General features: G+C 47.9%; 1 protein-coding gene across 2 annotated transcripts in view; it reads right to left on the reverse strand.

Moving 5' to 3' along the window:
• CYRIB (CYFIP related Rac1 interactor B) overlaps positions 1-15,358 on the reverse strand; it is a 96,787-nt gene extending 81,429 nt beyond the window's left edge. For both annotated transcript variants that reach the window (XM_066566406.1, XM_066566424.1), the window contains exon 1: positions 15,243-15,358. The gene's annotated coding sequence lies outside the window, so the exon portion shown is untranslated. The remainder of the gene's footprint in view (positions 1-15,242) is intronic.
• Positions 15,359-16,367: the final 1,009 nt, after the last annotated feature.

The following is a 16,367-nucleotide window of genomic DNA, read 5'->3' on the forward strand; positions in this document are numbered from 1 at the left end:
ATTTTACTTTGATCCCATCCTTTGTCATGATGTAATCATTGCAGGGATTTTGTTTATTGGTGAATGTTTGTTTTTTTCTTTTTCTCCAAAGTGCTTAATTAATTTGTTATTAGAAGCTCTCAGAACAGCATTTGGCTCATAAGTGATTTTGGGGCTGTGTCTAGGTGTTACCAAGGGATGTTGTCAAGAGACCATTTCACTTTGCCTCAGCTGTTTCCTCTGGTACAGCTATTCTTAGTTTCCTCTTCACATCACAGGGGAAGTTGCAATCTTCTGTTGGGGAAATAGGTAACTTAATGAAAGCACCTCAGGGAAGGGCTCTGCAGAGCACCAGTCTCAGGGGACAATTAAAAAATTCAGTGAGTAAACATGGACTTCATGGAACAGTGTTAAGCACTGCTGGGCAAGACATGAGCAAGGACAGCATCTCAGGCTGCACCCCATAGGATTGTTCCTTGAGCTCCAGTGGTACAACCACGAGCTGAGGGGCTCAGCACCTCACAGCACTGCAGTGTCACTGTTGCTGCTGTTCTGCCCTTGTACCACTATTTCAGTTTGAAAGGACCTGACTGTTTGGTCCCATCTGAAAACTAGAATTCAATTTAGTAAATTAAAACCTCAACTGGTTCTGCAGCATTCACTTGAACTTCTATAAACCAAATTTATCTTTGTGTATGATCTAAGTGATATTGAGTACAAGGCTACTGAATAATGAGAGAAAAAATAGACTATGATTTAGTTACTAGCTCACCGACTGCATCTACCTCTTTAAAATTACACTGTTTTGATGCAGTCATCTGTTGTATACCTTTATACTTCTGCTGTTTCACAATGCCATCAATATGCTCCAAAGAGCAGCAGACATTAATATGATTTTAGTGTAACAAATTGCTGAATGTAAAGAACTTTGAAGAAGCCATTTTCTCATCAGTACACACATTTTCTTGCAGGTTCTCCCATGACCTCATATGCAGTGGTTAGATAGCACTCTTTTTCTGTGGGATAAGAAATTCCCAGTCACCCATCACCCTCATGGTAGGCATGTTTGGGTTATGAAGAAAAATCTTTGAGCACAATTAAGATGTCATCATTTTAAGATGCCTGGGTAGCTCGAGGGACAGAAATAGAGTCCTTACTGGTCCCACAAGCACAAGTCCCTCTAGCTGCAAGGAAGAGTTTGCTAGCAGAGGAAATGGAAAGCCAGGACTTTCCTGTGCTGTAATCTGTGAGAGACAGACTGGGTGCAGATGAACACTTCCATGAAACAAAGCATTTAGGCAGGCACTTAAACACTTCCTCTGCTGAGGAGCTGTAACACTGCACACCAGACGTCTTTCTCTTCCTTTTTCCTGAGCAGGAATATGGCACCTAGGGCTAAATATAGCACCAGATACAGCTGTTTAATATTCAGTTAGCAAGAAAAGACAGTAAAGCTGGTATTGCACATTGTAATTGCTTAAACTTATTCTGAGTTTTCCCAATTGATTAAAAGATGATACTTTTTATGTCCAGCTGATAAACCCCATGCATGAGCTGGGAAACATTCTCTGCCTGTTTATAGCAATCTGGATTCAGTCCCATCTGAGACATCTGGGTTCCTGGAGTCACAGCTTAGGTACCTATTATGTTAATGATCAGACTAGACAGCTTTCCCCATGACCACACCACCTCTGCAGGATTGCATCACAAACCAGTGGGACTTTTTAAATACATGCTCATATTCTCCTGATTCTAAATGATTCCTGTCTCAGACAGTGAACAAGCTAAAAACCTGAAAGAAGCTAAATAGTCTTCTCTTGTGAGGTGCTAGGCTGTAACTCTGAAGCTTAGACCATATTTCTGACCTCAGACTTTTCATATGACTTTAAGCAAGAAGGCTAAGAAGCCTGGCAGTGGTACCTCCCATTCTGAAAACTTCTAAGTGCCTAAAATGATGCCATTAAACTTTAGTAATTTCATATGCAAAAAGCTAAATTGGAAATATTTGTACAATGCCTTAAAAAAACACTGGTGCAATTCCTGCTCTCAGCAGCTTGCAGACTAAGTTGTAAATGAGAGGAAAACACAAGTGCTGAGATCTGCTGTACACACTTTCTACAACCAAGTTAGTCCTAAACCAACAAACCTGGGCACAAAAGAGCAGTACAGTGTCTCACACAGTAATGTGTTGTGCAGTGAGGCTGATCACTCTGAGTTGTTTTCCAGGTTGCCTGTGAGCCCCTGGCCTATGCCAGGTAGCCATTCTTCCTGTCCCAGGACACACAGCCTGCACTCCCCTGGAAATCAGGTTTGTGGTGCTGATACTCAACACGTGTATACTGCCCAGTTAACCTGCTTGGGTCATCTCCTGCCTGACTGGCAAGATGTGAGAGAGACACTAGGGGAGCTGCAGTGGAAGAAGCACTGAGAACTTAGCAGAGAAGGAGGGAGCTGAAAACAGGGAGGAGCAGAGAAGTTTTGCACTGAAAAAGATCCAGTGGGAAATGCAGGCCACATGGAGTGCAAATCAGTAGAAAATTACAATTCATTAGTTACAGTGTTCACAGGACTCTATTTTTCAATTATATTTTCTTCTCTTCTAAAAAAAGACAAATGGTACCTCCTCCTTCATGCTCCCATTATGTTGCCATTATTATTTTAATCTTAAATTGTTTATCAGTTGAATTTTACTTTAAAAGGCTGGTAGGGGCAGTGTAGAGAATACAACATTTCTGTGGTTTGCTCAAAGAAGACCAGCTTAAGCAGGAATGTGAGAGGGCCTGGGGAACCATGTGAGAGCAAGGAGAGGCATAAGGGCAGTGAGCCAGTCATAAGTGTGCATGCTTCTAAATGGTTTTAATGGGGTCACTTCTGTCCTAAGGCACAACATGCTGCTGCTTGGATGACAGACTCTGCCCCTGAGCTTGTGAAAGGTTTTGCAGCTGAGTGTGACAAGCCTGGGTTTAGTGCAGAGGGGGCTGCACTCAGGACCTGAATGTGGCCAGATGGCAAAGAGGGGCATGTGTGCCCATTGGAAGACTGAATGGCTACCAAGAAAGAAGGCAGAGAGTAGGAGACCATGGTGCAGAAAAAGACCTCATGTCATATTAGGACTTGGACAAAGGTTTCAGAAGAACTGGATGGTTTGGGAAAGGCTGCAAAGGGACAACATTACAATATAATGTCTGTCAGTGAAAAGGAATGGCTGCAGGTTTATTCCGTGATAAACATTGAAATTGTTCAGTGCAGAATGTTTTAAAACCTTCCTCATCCTCATTAGTACAGCTAATCACCCAGTGATCCTGTTTTCTCTTTTCCATGTCATGTTCTTCTGATATTGCAGAGAAATAGAAAATATACTTTTAAATTAAGAAATTAGTGTTGGGTAGACAGTGAACAACATGGGGTGGTCCAAACACATAGCGGTTTAGAACTCTCCACATTTAGAGCCTTTCTTACAAAAGTGTTTTCCAATACTGTTCCCTCTACACCCCTGTCCATCCCGAGAATATTGCAGGGAGATGTAGGAGGATTTTGTTAGAATTAATCACTGATCACCTTCTTGTAAAGGCTTTATTGTATACTAAAAGGCGGTGAGGGAAAAGTACACACATACATATAATAACCCAGAGCCTTAGGATAAAAGAAGTAAAATTGGTAATATGAGTTTCTCCCTCAGAAAGAAAAAAAATACAGGCATTTACTAATCAAAAAGGGGTGGGTTTGTTTTTTGTTTGTCTGCTTTTGCTAATCTTTAAAAATGCTTAATACATTGCTTGTGGGCTTCATGTTTCACTTTAATGCAGAGTTAACCCTTGAAATTCATTAATTGACTTTATGTTGCATTAAATGCTGCAATCAATTCAGTCTCAATATTATACACGTTTATCTCTGCTCTTAAAAAAAAAGCTCTATTAGCTTTACTTGGCTCAAAACCAATACAGTGAACTACCCTTAATTATTAATAATCTGTTTCCCCTTCAATAAAACTTTTTGAACCTTTACTACAGTAGGATGATATATTTATTTGGTGTGTAGGGTTCAGAGCAATACAGTGCACTCTCTCTGGGAAAGAATCCAAAAATAACTATCTACTTGATATCAACCCAAGGGATTTCCTAAGGGAATGGGAGTATCATTTCAGGGCAGATCATCAGTGGTTTAGGGGAATTAGACAAATTTGTGTCTGGGGAGCAGATGCCTCAGGGTTTGTAAATGTGTGAGAGAACCTTTCCCCCCTCGGTCACCAGTTCAGGTCCATCCAGCACAGCAGTGGCTGGAAGCTATTAAACATCTAATGAACTTCTGGGGCCTCCTGAAACAGGGAGTGGGATTCCTAACAGACACTTGCTAACATCTTGGAGCCGTTCCTACCCAAGCTGCAGCCTCAACAGCAATACACAGACACAGAAACTGGGAATAGGCATGATGGAGTGAAGAACATTTCATCTGCTAAATGCAGTAAGCAGGCTGCTTCTGGGCTGGCAATCCAGCTTTAGGTTTACTGCTGGCACTTTCTTGTTCTTTAAAAGAATGAAAATTATGTATTGTAAAGCACTGTGTTATGTAACCTTTCCTCACAAACGCCATCAGAAGGACCCAGAAGCCTTACAAACCCACACTTACAATGTCTCAGGCCTTGGAGAAGATAAAGGAGTAAAGAAAGGTTTGTTTTCATACTTAGAAGCCAATCCCAGGAGTCCTGGGACTTTTGAACTGCTACATGCTGCACATCCAGCTTTTGGGCAGGTCTGCTAGGAGAAAGAGGAGACAAATGCTGAGCATTACAACCACAAACCACAGCTGTTGATGGGAATTGGCAGGAGACCAGGGAATGCTGGGAAGCATAGATGGCCTGCAGCAGAAGGTAGGGCTGAGCAGGGCTCTCTGGCACTTGAAGCTTTTTTATTCATCTCCTGGTGCTTTTCCATCCTGGCATCTGGCTTCTGTGGCAGTGCAAGGGAGGGACAGTGTGGTGCAATTTTCTGGTATGTTCTCCTGGGCTATGCTGGCACTTCCTCGGGTAAACATGCCTGGCCTGAGGCTCAGCTTCACTGGGCCCCTGGCTTCGGAGGATTTGCAGTGCTTTAGTTTGCTGATAGCTCTGTCCAGTTGTCTCTGTATTTCATGTGAGGAGGAGGGGGTTGAGACTTGCCAACTGTCCTCTGCTCCCCCAGAACAGAGCCCTGGTGAGGGCAGGGATGAGCTGTGGCAAAGCCCTGTCTATCAGCAGAGCTGCCACCAGGACAGCATGTGATGGGGCTCATAGCTCCGTGCTCTGGCTGGAGCCAGGCTTTGTGCCATAAGACCTTGCGTGCACCCAGGTGCTCTCATTTCCTTGCATCTTTTTGAGTGGAAGATTTTTGGGGATCTCTTTATCCACTCATATGTTACATGACTAAACTGTACTCAGCTTCTGAATAGTGCAGCAATTTAGGCTGCAAAGAGCATGCAAGTTTAAATATCTGAAAAAGGAGGAGGAAAAAAAAAAAGAGGAAGGTTTCTGTAATGGGATCTGCTGCTCACCCGTTTTTGCTGGCAGCATGTGCAGATCTTGCTATTCCGGTCCATTATATTCAACAGTCTTATACTCAGTGGCAGGTGAAATGTCATACCTCGGGGTAAATTTTCACTGCAGTAGGCAGAGAATTTGTCCTTTAAACACCCTTAGTATTAATGGGACATTGATCCAGCAATTTAGACTCCAAGAGATACAAATGTCTCATGTGGGACCATTTTCAAATGTGTTGACATTTTGATTCACAAAATAAGATACTTTTAGAAACAAATGCAAATTCATTTCATTCTAGATTTGAGGTCAGCTGGATACTGGAAGAGAAATGTGCAATGAATGTTTAGTATGCTCATCAACTATCTTTTAATCTCTGTACACTCAAGGGATAAAAATTACATCAGAGAGAGTAAGGACAATTTCTAAAGTTCTCTGTATTAACTAGTGTATCTTCTCATGGGGCTGGAACCTAAATTCACCTACTGCACGTGCAATATTAGTGTCTAAGGTAAAAGGAGGCTCTGGAACAAGGGACCAAATTTCAGTGACCTCTGAAAATATGTCTTTCACACAATCTGATATGCTTTCATCTCCAAAGAGTTCTGATCCTGCTGAGATCCACTGGGGAAATTGTCAGTGTTTTATTCATGTCAGTGAAATTCATAGTATTGGAGCCCAACAAAACAGTGCAGGAAAGAAAACAAAACAAAGTAAAAACATAGCAAGAGGGGGTAGCTTAATTTGTTCCCAGGCCAATGCTCTGCCAGCTCTTCCAGCTCAGAAACTATTCAGCACATATGAGAAGGATGAACTAAACAAATATTTAGAACACACCCACAACTGGCTGACAGAGAGTGAGTAGGTCAAACCTTGAGGGAACACAGCAAAGCCTGAATATTGGTCTGGGCTCCATCCTGCAGAAGAGGGTAAAGCAGATATGGAGCAACTTTGAAGGAAGACCAGCTTGGCAAGTTGGTGGGTCAGAGTTGGGTGTGAACTACCACCTCCTGCCCTTGGACCAAGGCTTGGGGGCACTGCCATGGCTGCAGGCAGGGCACTGGGGGCAGAAACATGGCTCACCTCCCTCCTGTCTCCCTGGACTTGAGCAGGTGCTGCAGCTCCCATCAGAGGGGAGTGAAAGGGCTCCTTGTGCTGAACCCCAGCAGGCAGGGCCAGCAGGGGCTGGCTCTGGCTTCCCCCAGAAAGCAAGGACACCTCTAACTGCCCCCCAAAGCTCTCCCAGCAGCAGGGCTGAAGAGAGGCTGAGGCAGGCAGGACACAGGGGCAGTAATGTGGGTGGGGTGTGTGCTGTTATTTCCACAGTGCATTTCACAGGAAGCCCATGGCTCCCCTCAAGGGGACATGAGCATCCCCTGTTGCAGAAACCCCAGCTGGTGAATGTCACCTGACGGGGAACATGAGGACTCGGATCATCTCATGCATGAGGAACTAGGGGAGGAGAACAAACACAGGGGAAGTTCCTCACCAAAGTCCCCCTGCAGAGCAGCCTCTGCTCTTCCCCTTCCCCAGCAGGGCTACTGCAGACAGGGTTGCAGTTCTGGGAGCCACTGTCCAGGGGAAGTTACACCAATTTGGGCACTGACTGAGAACACAACTTCCCTTGCAGACACTTGTACAGCAGTGCCCAACAGAGCTAAGAGGAAGAGGAAAAGCCCAGACACTGTTCAACATGCAAATAACTATATTCAAGTCTATGAAAACTTCCCAGGAACAGCTCCAAACCCATGCAGCACTGGGCAATGTGCTGATAGGGCATGATCTGTTTGCCTTGGATCAGATGGTCCTCTCCAAGGGCTCTGGATAAGTGCTCCAGCCTGCCAGTGGGCTCAGCAGGCACTCAAGGTTATCAGGATCAGTCCTTTTCTACGTGCTCACTTGAACATAGTACTGTCTTTCTGGATCCCTGCTCTCCTTTCTTCCTTCCTCAAACTGACTGGTATTGCAGGAGGAAGAATTTACTGCTCCTGTGCCAGCTATGTAATCTGGAAGCCCTGTGCAAAAGCACGTGGGGTGACACAGTCCCCACACAGGAGGCCTTTTCCCACAGAACAAGAGTTCTGAGTACATCCACCAAGTGCTCCTCACATCAGGTAGTTTAGTTTTTAATAAAACAGATGACAGACGGAACAGAACCTCACAAAGTTTGAAAGGCTTTTTTTTTTGGTATGAACAGCAGCTACAGGTCTTAGGTGCATTTATACCTCAATGCATAAATTATTTTAGAGGTGTTGTGATTCATGTCATGTCCAGACATGCAGAAGGGATAGCAGCAGACCTAGAATGGGTGCAAGTGGACCTAAAGCAAGTTTTGCTCATAAATGCAGTTATAGTAATACCAGTAACCAGGATGTATCAGCTGTGAATCCTTGGCACAAGAAGTCCTGGTATAAGATTTGCAGCTTGGAGGCACTCCTAAGACCATCTCTTTTCAAGGCAGTAATCCTGGGAAAGAAACATGGTCCCAGTCCTTAAATAGAGATGGGAGTGGCTTCTTCATTCACATTTGAGGGATTTCAGTAGGCCATTGCCAGTCATATCTGTGACACTCAGAGTGCACTAAGAGAACACTAACATGAACAGTAAATATTTCTTAATGTAAGAAATGCTTCAGTGTAAGCAGGATGCTTGACATACCCACTAAAGCACAGAAGATGGAGTTTAGTCATCAGCAAGTCCTGCAGTGAGAGTTAGGATTCACAGGAGTAATGGAGCATCTGCTCTCCTCAGTTCTGGGATTGCCAGAAGAGTCCTGGGAATTGGGCTCCTAGTTTTTATCTATGAGTTTTGTGGACTGATCCAGACAAACCACCATGGAAACCCAAATCATGGAGATTGCAGACCACAGAGATACTCCCCATCACACTCTGTCCCCTGTCTCTGTCAAGACACAAAGTTGGTGGAACATAAATCATGTATCACATAGCTGTCCACTGCCAGGAGCATGCTGCTGGGTGAGGCCTGCAGAGACAGCTTCCAGTTGTCCCTCCATGGGGTAGTTCACAGGAGGCATAACTCAGGGAAACAAGCCAAGTCCAGGTCTTCTATGCCTTTTCCTATTTGGGGATGGTCCCTGTCCCTTGCCTGAAGCAGCCTGGACACTTCACAAGCTTCCACTACAACCCCTGAAGAGGTTTCTGGGCAGCAACGAGCCTGATGCAGTCCAGCCCTCCCTGGTTTTGCACTGTGCATACTCTGGTTGGGAGCATGGTGCAAGGAGTGGGAATCCAGCCCTGCCACCCAGGGTGAAGCTCAGCAGCCACCTCTGGCCACTGAGAGCCAAACCAGAGACCTCTCTGGAGCTGTTATGGGAGGGAGGTCGCCAGTTTCACCGCACTGGAGCAACGCCAGCCCTTTGAGTAAACTTTTCAAAGCTGCACTAGGGCATTGTTTAATTTTGATTTCCAAGTGACCTCTGATTCCTCTGGATATGCTAGGGGGGAAAGAATATTCACTCCCAGGAGTTTGACTTAGGCAGTGGGCACAGGGCCTAGCACGGCAGTTGCCAGGGAAGGAGGGGGAGAGGTGAAGGCTCTGGCTGTTCTCCCTCCCTCAAATACATCACCCCACCAGTCTGCTGCACACTTTAGCTTGCACCAATAGACCTGTTTGCATGGGTCATGCTGCGAATGAAAACGACATGAAGGTGTGAGATGAAAAATAGTCTGCAAAGAGCCAAACCACCCGAGAGTTATTCTAGTGAGGTAAATAATTCAGCAACTGTTTTTTACTGCGGCCCTGTTAACAGAAACACAATTACAGAAGAGGAAAGTAAACCACAGCTGGGAAGAGAAAACAAGTGTCTTGGGGGCTCCTATCTCACCGAGGAAATGGTGGGTGGATCTGGGCCCCAGCATGGGACTCAGGCCACATCCAGGGCTCTGACCTTAGCATGATGCATCCAAAGCTGCACTCACAGCAGCTGAGCAAAGAAATTAAAGGAGTGTGGCAAAAATGCTCTGGCTGTTGCTAACACTTCACAGTGCTGAAAGTAGCACTCAGTATTGGCACAAGGTTAGTGGTATGTGCACAGCTTTCTGCTAACTGGTGACTGAGCCCTGCGGGGAAGCGAAGCTGCAAGGACAGGAGTGGGACAAGGCGAAGGAAGTGTGAGCTGCAAACCTCTGCTTGCCTTGCTCAGCATCAGATGAATGTTAATTCTCTGCTGGTTTGTACAGACACAGACAGGCCTGTTCCTACTAATTTTAGCCCTTACCTAATTTAAAACTACAGACATGCTATTTTCATCATGGTATATTTTCCTCTTTTTAACAGGTTGTAAGCTGCCAGATGCACTCCTTGTGGTTTAAGAAATTGGTGCTGTCCAAGGGGAGGTGAGAAACCTTTTGTTAAAAATAAAAGGCAGACAGAACAAAGTTGCACATTAAAATTGAAGCTATCACAAGTGCCACCTCAGCTGCCTGTGCTTTGCTGAGGGCCTCTGGCCAGGCTGCTTTGTGGTCTGGAGATGCACCTTCCTCAAAACTCAGAGGTCCCAGCCCAGCATGCCCAGCTGTCTCCCAGCTATTCATACACAGAGGTTGTGCAGTGCCCCATCAAGAGCACACACATAAAACCACCTGCACTCTTTACCTTCACTCCCTCCACCCATACACCCACCCTGCTTATATGCCTTTGGTCCTGCAGCCCAAAAATACACCTGCACCCAGACCTCCTCTCCCTGCCACTGTGCCTTTCCCCTGACATGGACAAACACCTTCTCTTCCCTCTGCTCCTCCCCTCACACCTGGATCTGTCACCCATCTCCTGCAGAGGTGAACAGTAGATGAAGTGCTGAGGTAGATGAAGTGCTGAGCCTGCCCACAGTGGGAGGCAACCCTGTGCTAGAAATGGGTGTGAAAAAGTGGTGAAATGAGGAAACATTTGTGAGAGGAAGTGAGTGGGTGGAGGGAAAAGTCTGGAGTGAACAAAAATCAACAAATAACACATTGAAACCTGAGCTCTGAGTGCTCAGGGTGGGTAAAAGTACACTGAAATACAAAAAAAAAGAACACACAAATTGCCACCAGAATCCAAGTATTCTCTGCTAACATACACCCAACGTATGCTAGGGAACAAAACACTGAAAATAAAGGGGAGGCTCAAAATAAAGAAGATGTCTTAAGAGCTAATGCCTTAACAGCAGCACAGGTAGCTCCAGTGAGGGCAAGAAAGGGAGGCAGCAGATTATGCACATGCATTTTACTGGATCTAGGTTACTGGATCTCAAAATCCAAATGGGTTGATGGTCTCTCTAACCAGACATGGATTTTAGCAGTTGTCAACAGACTGCATGACTCTGTAAATTTTAATTTAGTACGTTCAAGGAAAGCATTTGAAGGATAATATTAAAAAAATATCAAACAGCAATTTCTAGAACAATCAAAATGGAAGCCCAGCTCTGTTGTTTCTGATACAGCAGTAGTTTCTTAGGTAAGATTTTTCCCTGACAGATGTAGCCATGCAGGGACCTAGGAGTACAGTTGCCAGTTTTTCAGCCTATTACATGTGCATTCCTGACCTGCAAACCTTTCCTTCCTTCTCTACTCTTGCAGAGCAAGATTGACAGTGCTGTATTTTCAGCAGTACACCAAAAAAGATCTTGTTTTTTCTCCTTAAAGGACAACTAACTTGGCCCAAAGGGGCTGTACAGAAGCCAGCCAGTTTTGCCCTGTGAGAATCAGCCCACGCAACCGCAGCTCCCACTGGTGAGAAGTTATTCAGACAGGTCCCTCCTCTAACCACTCACCCAATGAGTTGGTTTCATCCAAGCTGCTGCCATGGCCATGGAGAATGAACAACAGACAGGTAAACAGCTATTATGGCATGCACAGAAAACTGTCCAGTTTTGGTTACACCTCATTCCTTCCCACGTGTTTCAAACCAGCCTGCTCCACAGGGATCCTCAGAAGAGGTTCCCTTCACTCGTAGCAAAACTGCCCATACCATTTCCATATTTAAAAGAATAACAAAAGTGACCTGAGAGTTGTATTATTCCCAGATTTGTCAGTGGAGGAGCCTAAATGTACTCACTGGGCATGACACCTCTCCTCTGGGGCTAGGGCGAGCAAGCTCTCTTGGAAAGCCGGCAGTGCATCCGTGCCACGGGTTACGATGATTGCTGCTGACAGGTTCTTCATGGTATCACAACAAATTAGGTCACAGATTAGATTTTCATAGCACAGATTACAACTTGTGTCTACATCTTTTTCTTAAATAGAGAGGGTTGTGGCCAGGAGGTTTGACCTCGAGATTGGGAACAAGGCAGATGCTTGGGATTGGGGGGGTCCTATTTCTCAGCTGAGACAAAGACTGTCTTAGCAAGACTCAGATAAAATGCCTGGTTTTCTGCTGTAGTCAGAAGACTTGTTTTTTTTTCCCTTTCTATCCAGCAAGCCTTTGAGAAATGAGTTTGTCCACTAGGTACCCTGGGGTAGATCAATCATAGAGCATTGTTGCAAAACAGATAGCAAACCCAGCTCTAGAAAGAACTTTTAGGACAAATGAATTTTTATGGTAGAAAAGCAGCTTGCACTGCCTGAAAAACTGCTGGGAATGGAAACCAAAGCTACCTATTAGACTTATCCCACCTATTACCACAAGGTCACACACTCACTTTGAGCATCTCTAGTGCAGAAAGACCTCCAGGGAATAAATTCATGTGTGCATTTTTTGTTTTAAAATACACCCAGCAAAGACAGTAATAGAACTCAAGCACCAATGAAAAAAACCAAAAAAATCCAAGCTATATCAAGCTCCACACAGAGCAGCACAGAACAAAGGTTTCCAACAGCTGAGTAACTGCAGACACCGTGCAAAGTGCTTCCTACCCACTGTGAGATACAGCCCTGCTGCAGATTTGAAAACCAGCTCCAGCAACTGTGTTCCAGCAGACTGTCAGGGCTGTGTTCTGCTCCCAGCCACCTCCTCCCTTGGAGCTGAGCTGCTGCAGGGGAGAGAAGGCTCCTGGGAGCCAGAGAGCTGGATTCAGCTCCCTGTGGAACCGTGCAGGTCTGCATGGGGGCAGTGATTCAGTGATAAGCAGGCTTGCAGCCATGATAAGCACTAAATGAAAACCTAAACCAGACTATCAGGAGGACAGCTCTTGGACTGAAGTAACCTCAGAGACAAGACTTTCTAAGTCAGGGTAGAGAGAGCAATGCAGGAATGATCTTCAGCTTACAGAAGCAGTCCTGATACCACAATGGAATCACCTTTGTGCCCAGAGACCTGCACTGGTTCTCTATGGAGCCTCTGGAGCATGTACTTACTCAACCAGAGCAGGTCTGCTCATACCTGCTGGCAGACCAAATTCTAGTCCCTAATCAAGCCCCTGAGGCTGTCTGCAACCAGAGGACACAGCCTGTCTTCCTGTTCCCAGGGCAGCAAGAGGAGCACAGGAGGCTGTACCTGTGCCCTGTCTGCAGGTTTAGACAGGCTGGTGCTCAGCACCCTCCCCTCAGCCCCACACCAGCCCAGCTGCCAACGCTGCTGGCCTGAATCATCGCCTGTGCCTCCAGCTCCGAAACAATCTCGCACGTCACTTCAGCAGTTTTTCACAGGAAATATGCTTTTACTTTCAAAATACTCTGGGCCTTGTTCTCCTCCAACAAGCACAGGAAGTATCTCAAATACCAGTCTTTATTTTTGTGAGCCACTGTGTATCCTCTGATACCTTTGAGTACAAAGAAATAAATAGGAATTGAGAGTGGCTGTGCCCTTCCATGCTCAGAGGCAGTATTAACGTTTTATAACTCCCCTCAGTGCATCAGCCTCTCCCAGTGCTCCTGCTGGGCACACTCACATTTAGAGGCACAGAATGAGGCCTAACAATTTTTTCCTCAAGCCTGAGCTGTGCTGTGCTGATTATTGAAAATCCATCACACACACTCTTTGCTGAGCAGTCTGAACTATTGATCTCAGAGAGAGAAAAGGATGCTCTGGACTTTATTGGAATTGTCTTTAAAAGTCCTGTTGGTACAACTGTTCTACTGTATGCTGTGCTTCCTAGTCTCCCTGCAGAGCACTGCCTCAGACCTGCTCTGGAGCTCCTTCATGCCAGGGGCTCCTGCTGAGCCATGGAGGAAACCACATCACCCACCCTGGGAAAGCAAACGGTGACACCTCTCAGAGAATGCACTGGTGAGGCCCCCGGCCTGAGCAGTGCTCCAGAGAGCAAGAGCAAGCAGCAGGGAGGGACTGCTGTCTGCAACAGCAGCTGAGAGCATCCTGGACAGGCACAGGCTCTTGATCCCTGCTGAGCAGGGAACCCAGCAGGAGCCATGCAGGCAATGCTGCCCTTCTCTAAGGCAAGATGACCCTGAGCACAGCCAAGAACTGAAATGACCCAGGGTGTGCATCAGAGATAGTGTGCATCTGTGTGCATCTGAGAGAGTCCTTCAGAGCACATGTAGGCACCATGAACACTCCCCACCTCCCCACAGCATCAGTTCTCTCCTCCTCAACATTAAACAGGCAGCAGCCATTGCCAACCTCATTTTCAGTCAAGCTCTGAAACAAAGAGGACATTAAACTTCAACCAAAATCCCACATCTCTTCAAAGCACTTCTCAGTTTGGGGTGCAGATGCAGGGTTTTCTTTGCTTGAATTAAAAAAAAAAAAAAAGGCCTTTCTACTGTTTTAATCACTAACAAAACACTGAATAAGCATCATCCTCATGGCTGTTTGGGTCTTAAATTAAAGAATGTACACATTTTTATGTATATTAAAAATGGTTATTAGGGATAAGAGTTCATTTTTAAATTGCAAAAGGGTAGCTTGGCTCCAAACCGTACAGCCAGGTAATCTTCACTGTTTAGGGGCTACTCTGTGCTATTCTGCTTAAGCACTAACCCTTTTGAAACTCGCCAGCTTGCTCAAGAGCGGGGTAGTTTTCACACAGAGTCATGATCACAACCACACCACCGTTCCTCCCAGATGAGGAAGTACCAGATCCCCCAAAGCAGAAACGCTCACCCTCTCACCAGCCAGTCCAGCACATTTCTGCCTGCTGGGCTGAACTTTTAGGCACAAGATTTGCATGAACAAGGACGCATGATAAGTCTCCGGCCTGGCACCCAGCATCTGTACAAAAAGCCTCTATCTAACATGGTCGGTGCTGCTCCCAGCCCAGGACGGCCACACACAGCACCCATGGCACACAGGACCGAGCCATGGCTTCCTCCTGAGGCCGGCCAGCCCGGCTGCTCGGCTTCCATCGGCAGTGACTGGAGATGGTGCGGGTTGGTGTGAGGGCTGTCACAGCGCTCGCTGGATCTGCCAGGACACCCCGTGCCCGGCCCATCACCCCTCGCACACCCCCCTCGGCCCCTCCCGGCCCGGGCGGCCTCGCAGTCCCCGTGCCCTGGGGGAAGCAGAGCTCGGCCAGAGCCGCCTCCGGCCGCCCTGGTGCTCTGTCCGCGGCCCCACAGACACCCTGCGCCGCGGGAGGCGGCCGGGAAGGCGCGGAGCTGCCCGGGCAGTGCTGAGCATCCTCTGCGGGGGCTGCGCCTTCCCGCCCGGGGATGGGGGACAGCGGGGCGGGGGCTGCCCCGGCTCCTTCCCCCTTCCTCTCCGCCCCGCGGCTCCCCACGGGCGCCCACCCCACGGCTCCGCTCAGGCTCCTCCCGGCTCCTCAGGCGATCCCCATCTCCCTCTCGCTCCCGCTGAGCCGCCCCTCGCCGCTGCCTCCGCGCCCCGCTCCGCCCGCCCGGGGGGCGCGGGCAGCCCTTACCTGGGCACGGGGCGCAGCCTCGTCCCTCCGGCTGCCGGCGGCGTCACGGCCGCAGGTTGTGGCTGCGGGCGGCGGTGCCGCATCGATATAAAAGGAAGCGGCGCGGGGGGAGGGAGAGGCGGCCCCGGCACCTTCGCCGCGCCCGGCCCCGATCCCCGGGCCCCTCACGAGCTCCCTCCCCGCCGCCCCGGGGCAGCGGCCGCGGCTCCCCCGGGCAGCCCCCGCGGGCCAGCGGCACTCTGGGGCGCTCACCCCCCGGGCCGGGGGTGAAGGATGGGGGCAGGTCAGAGCCTTGGCATCAGCCCCCACATCCGTCCCGGGGGGCCAGGAGAGACCCTTCGTGAGGAGCCAGATACGGCCCTGCCCTCACGGGTCGCACACACAGCACAGCCGAGCACGGGCGAGGCTCTGCAGCCAGGGGAAGGGAGCAGCCACATGCCGGAGCACCTTGCAGGTTTCAAATGTGTGTAACAAAACCCAGCCATCTCCACCGGTCTCCTGGCTGCAGGCTCTGCTGGAGCTGCCCCGGCCCGAGCAGCACCTGGGGCTGCAGGCTTGTGCCCGGGGAAGGAGCGACATCCTGGGAGAGGGCTGTTGGCAACTCCAAATGCAGGTGGTGTCCCTGCTATGGTCAGGGCCTGGTTATCCAGCCTGGCAGCCAAGCCACTTCAGTGAGACATTGTCTGCAAGACTAGCTTTGGAGGATCAAAGAAAAACTCATCAAGACTAATTTCTCCTTTAAACCCTAAGAGTTCCTTCCATCTCTAGAGCTACATTCAGAGTCCAGAGCAGTTGTGACATCTCTGAGACACCTTGTTCTGTTCCTTCTTCATCTTCTCCATCCTGTTGACAACTGATGACATCTTGGTTGCAGGAGGAGTGTGGGTCCCCACAGGACACGGCCTCTCCATCTGCTCCTCAGGAAGCTCTCCCTCCAGCAACAGATGCTGTTGTTCTCCTGCACCATCAATCCCTTTCAGGAAGGGACAGGGATTAGGTGTGGGTAACACGTCTTAAGGTAATTTCTCTAAATGGCATTTTGCTTCCCAGCTTTACTCACTGGTGGGGGGCTGTGATGCTTTGGTCCACTCTGCAGCCCCCAAGGCCCAGGTCTTGTCACAATGG

The sequence above is a fragment of the Molothrus aeneus genome, chromosome 1 (assembly GCF_037042795.1).
Source record: "Molothrus aeneus isolate 106 chromosome 1, BPBGC_Maene_1.0, whole genome shotgun sequence".
Taxonomy (NCBI): Eukaryota; Metazoa; Chordata; class Aves; order Passeriformes; family Icteridae; genus Molothrus; species Molothrus aeneus.